This window comes from Physeter macrocephalus, chromosome 21 (assembly GCF_002837175.3).
Source record: "Physeter macrocephalus isolate SW-GA chromosome 21, ASM283717v5, whole genome shotgun sequence".
Classification (NCBI taxonomy): domain Eukaryota; kingdom Metazoa; phylum Chordata; class Mammalia; order Artiodactyla; family Physeteridae; genus Physeter; species Physeter macrocephalus.
The window spans coordinates 94,949,394-94,954,472 of record NC_041234.1 but is presented as its reverse complement, the minus strand read 5'-3'; the positions used below and the strand labels follow the sequence as shown (position 1 = coordinate 94,954,472).

The 5,079-nt window shown below is 36.3% G+C and overlaps 1 pseudogene; it reads left to right on the top strand.

Annotated features, from left to right (window-relative positions):
* The first annotated feature begins 4,220 nt into the window (after positions 1-4,220).
* On the top strand, positions 4,221-4,779 carry LOC102993446 (ferritin heavy chain-like; annotated as a pseudogene).
* The last annotated feature ends 300 nt before the right edge of the window (positions 4,780-5,079 follow it).

Genomic DNA, 5,079 nt, shown 5'->3' with positions numbered 1-5,079 from the left:
TCACAGAGTACTATATTCAGTATCTCATAATAACCTATAATGAAAAATAATCTGAAATATACATATACATATTTAACTGAATAGAAATGAATCACTTTGCTGTACACCTGAAACTAACATAATACTGTGAATCAGCTATACTTCAAAAAAAAAAATAGTGATTTTTTTTTAGATAGCATATAGTTAGTCCTGCTTTTTATCCCTTCAGCCATTCTATGTTTTCTAATTGGAGAATTTAATCTATTTACAATTAAATTATTATTCTTAGGAAAGTATTTACTATTGCCATTCGTTGTTTTCTGTTAGTCTTTTAATTCTTTTGTCTGTCTGTTCCCCTTCGTCTTGCTTTGTGTTTTTTTGATATTTTGAATTGATAAACTTTCATTCCTTTCTCTTTTGTATAATTTCTATAGGTATTTTTTGGTTATTTTGGGGTTATGTAATACATATATAATATTATTATATTTTATAAGAATATAATATATCTTATAACAGTCTTTTTTTAAGCTGATAACTAGAGTTCAACTGCATACAAATGCTCTACACTTTAACTTCTCCCCTCTCCAGTCCATGTTATCATCGTCAGAATTTACTGCCTATCTCCAGAAGTCAGCTTTCTCTTGCCATGACAGGCACCATACAACCTCTAGGTTTCCTCTTACTTCCCGCAAGAGAAAGCATCTAATGTGGAGAGAGTCTACGTCTCAAGCCTGACATTCAAACATTTGCAAACTTGTGGAGGATTTTGATAATGCTGCTAGAGTTTGCTTACTGCCTAAGTATCCTTGGGTTTGGAAAGAATTTAAATGAAACTTTTCACTGTTTTTTTTTTTTTTTTTTTTAAATCTTTCGGAGTCGGTGTCATGAATACACGTCACAATTTACAGGTACTCATATTGTGTAGCCTTTAACACATTTTTAGGTATAGTTTTTAAAAATTCTTTTGTCTTTAACTTTTATACTAGAATTAAAAAGTGATTTACCCACCACCTCATTGTCCATCTTTATAAGAGCTATTTCTAATTCTCTATAAGGAAAATCACATATTAGGGTTGGTTTCTGGAGATTTCTCTGTTTCTTTGGTTTGGAACATCTTTATCTGATTCCTCATTTTCATAGGTTTTCTGTGTTGGTGTCTATGCATTTGACAAAGCAGACAGTTCTTTCAGTCTTCACTGACTTGCCTCATATAGAAGAAGACCCCTGCCAATCAGCCCGGCCAGATTTTGGGGACCTCTACCAACTCTTTCCCTACCCAGGGAAAAGCAGGCATCTGTGGCTTTTGTCCACTCTCTCCATGCTGAGCCCAGGAGGTAGGGGTAGCTATGGCATCTACCAGCCCAAGCTGCTACCTCCATTCTTCATCAGGTGGCTAGACTGTGCTAGATCTATCAAAGCTTCAAGACTAGTGAGAACGATGTTAGTTCTTTGGTCAGCCTTGGAAAATTGGGGGCATTGGACATACAGATCAACTCTTTTCCTTCTCAGGGGCAAGCTGAAAACTGGGATTTTTTATCCATTAACCCTGTGTTGATCATGGGAGAGAAACAATGGCATCTACACACGAGCTGCCACTGGCCCATCAGTACTTCAGAACTGGTGAAACAGATGCTATTTCTTTTTTTTAATTTTTATGTTTCTTCAATTGAAGTATAGTTGATTTACAATGTTGTGCCAATCTCTGCTGTACAGCAAAGTGACTCAGTTATACACATACAGACATTCTTTCCTTTATATTCTTTTCCATTATGGTTTATGACAGGATATTGAATATAGTTCCCTGTGCTATACAGTACAGATTCCATTCCTTTGTGCAGCCCTGGAGAGGATGGATTGCTGATGCATGGATCAACTCTTTCCCTCCCAAGGGGGAAGCTGAGAGCTGAGATTTTTTTTGTCTGCTCACTGTGCAGAGCAGGAGATAAGATCAATGGCATTCTACCATCCCAATGTGCACTTCTATTCTCCCTGTGCTGGCTAGATTGTGCCAGATTCATCAGATCTCCAAAACAGCAGGCAGTCATCTGAGAAACCCCCTTGGAAAAGACAGGGTCCCGATGCATGAAGCTACACTTTCCCTCCCTGGCATGAAGTTTGCACAATAATGATAGGTAATTACACACCCAGACAATTTTACTGGTGAATACCATCAAACATTTAAGGAAGGAATAACACCAATCTCGCACAAACATTTTTAAAAAATAACAGAAATAAGAACATGTCACAACTGATTGTATGAGACAATGTGATCTTGATACAAAAGCCTGACAAGGGCATTATAAGAAAATTAATTTATAGTTCAAAGCTACTCAGGAACATAGCATCAAAATTCCTTAAGAAAACATTATGAATTGAATCCATCAATATTTTAAAAAATGGAAAATAGATTATAACAAAGTGGGTTTATCTCAGGAATGTGAGGTTGGTTTAAAATTCTAAAATCCATCTAAATCACCACAAATCTATTTAAAAAATAAGAAGCAAAAGTAATGATCTCAATAGATACAGAAAAGAATTTTTTAAAGAAATTCAACACTAAACATAATAACTAATTTCAGCACACTGTAAGTAGGAGGGAACTCCCTCAGTCTACTAAAATGCTTGTAGCAAAGATCTATAGCTAACATCAAGCTTACTGTTATGATATTGAAGTTTCCACCTAAAATAGGGAAAAGTCAGGGATGTCTTCTCTCATTACTTCTAATCAACATTAGAAGTAGGTCTTAACCAAGCAATAAGACAAAAGAGTAAATAAATACATAAATATTGGATAAGAAGTAAAACTATTGTTATTTTCAGAGAGTATGATTATATGCTAGAAAAAATCTACAGAAATCTATTAATAAAAATATTAGAACTCTAATTCACATAAGTTAAAATATAAAAAAGCAACTACATTAACATATACTAGCAATAAAATATTGAGAATTTTAATTCTGAAATATCATTAAAGTGGCATGAAAATATTAAAGAGTTAGGAATAAATTTAATGAAATTTTCCAAGAGCTCATGACTGAAAACCCCATGACATAGATAAGGAATATTAAAGAATGGTTAAATAAATGGAGGGATTATTTATGTCCATTAATTGAGAGAATATTGCTATGATACTGAAGAAACTGACAGTCTGATTCTACAATTTATGCTACAGAAGAGCTAGTATTAGTTTTCAAAAGGATAGTGATATTGCGCGACATTTAGTTCCAGATATCAAGACTTACAAAGAAGCTTCATTAACTAAGACAGAATGGTATTGATATATGGATAGATGAATCAATAAATGGAATAAAATAGGGAATTCAGAATGAGACCTAAGCTTATATGGTCATTTGACTTTCCACAAATATATTTCTACAATTTAATGGGGAAAAGAAAGTCTGTCTTATCAACAAATGGTACTGGGACAACTGGATATGATTATGGGGAAAAAAATGAACTTGGATGCTTTCTTACTCCACACACAAAATTTCATTTCAGGATGATCATAGACATAAGTGTAAAAACTTTATATACCTGCTGGAATAAAACATAGAAGAATATCTTTGCAATCTATGAATATGAAATAAAAACTTTCTCAGCAGGGAAAGCTGAATTTATCCCAAATGGACATACAATATAATAACTGATAAAAGAAGTTCATGAGACTGTAGAGAAATTATATATGACAGAAAACTGGATCTGCAGTAAAGACAAAGTAAACACCTGTACTGATTCAATTAATAAATGGTCTAACACTAGAATCAAAAGGCAGAGATTGTCAGACTAGATTTAAAAGCAAGATTAAACTCTATGGTGTTGAGTAGAAACAATTTAATAAAAAAAGGCACAGAGTGACAGTAAACAGTTAAGGAAAGTTATAAAAATTGAATATGAATCATATTAAAGTGGATGTAAAAAGCTATATTAAGTAAAAATTGACAGACTAAAATAGAAAAATCAGCACTCATAGAGAATAAACATCCCTCTTCCAGTACCTGATACAAAATGTAGAAAAAAAATCAGTGAAGATACAAGAGATTTGAAAACCACCAACTTGATCTAGTTGACATTTAAAGAATGCTATACTGGCCACAGTCTTCGCGGAGAGTCACCGAGGTTTCCTGCTTCAACAGTGCTTGGATGGAACCCCGCGCTCGTCCCCCACTCCGGCCGGCCGCTCAGAGCAAGTCCTCACCACCACCTCACAGCACCCTCCGACCGCCTCTCCTCAGCCACCGGCCATGACGACCGCATCCCCCTCGCAAGTGTGCCAGAACTACCACCAGCACTCAGAGGCTGCCATCAGCCGCCAGATCAGCCTGGAGCTCTACGCTTCCTACGTCTACCTATCCATGTCATACTATTTTGACCGTGATGATGTGGCTTTGAAGAACTTTGCCAAATATTTTCTTCACCAGTCTCATGAGGAGAGGGAACATGCTGAGAAACTGATGAAGCTGCAGAACCAACGGGGTGGCCGAGTCTTCCTTCAGGATATCAAGAAACCAGACCGTGATGACTGAGAGAATGGGCTGAATGCAATGGAATGTGCACTACACTTGGAAAAAAGTGTGAATCAGTCACTACTGGAACTGCACAAACTGGCCACTGACAAAAATGACCCCAATTTGTGTGACTTCATTGAGACTCTTTACCTGAACGAGCAGGTGAAATCCATCAAAGAATTGCGTGACCATGTAACCAACTTACGCAAGATAGGGGCCTCCGAATCTGGCATGGCAGAGTATCTCTTTGACAAGCACACCCTGGGAAACAGTGATAATAAGAGCTAAGCCTTAGGCGGGCTTCCCATAGCCACGGGGATGACTTCCCTGGTCACCAAGGCAGTGCACGCATGTTTGGGTTACTTTTACCTTTTCTATAAGTTGTACCAAAACATCTACAAGTTCTTTTCTTAGTACCATTCCTTCAAATAGACTAATTTGTTACCCCTCTCGTCAAAATAAGAACGCTATACCAACAAGTGCAGCATATATGTACAAGTGAAGGGAACATTCACCAAGGTAGAAGGTATGCTGAGCCATAAGACCAAATCCTCAACAAATTTAAAAGAATTGAAACCATACAGTAATAGTGTAT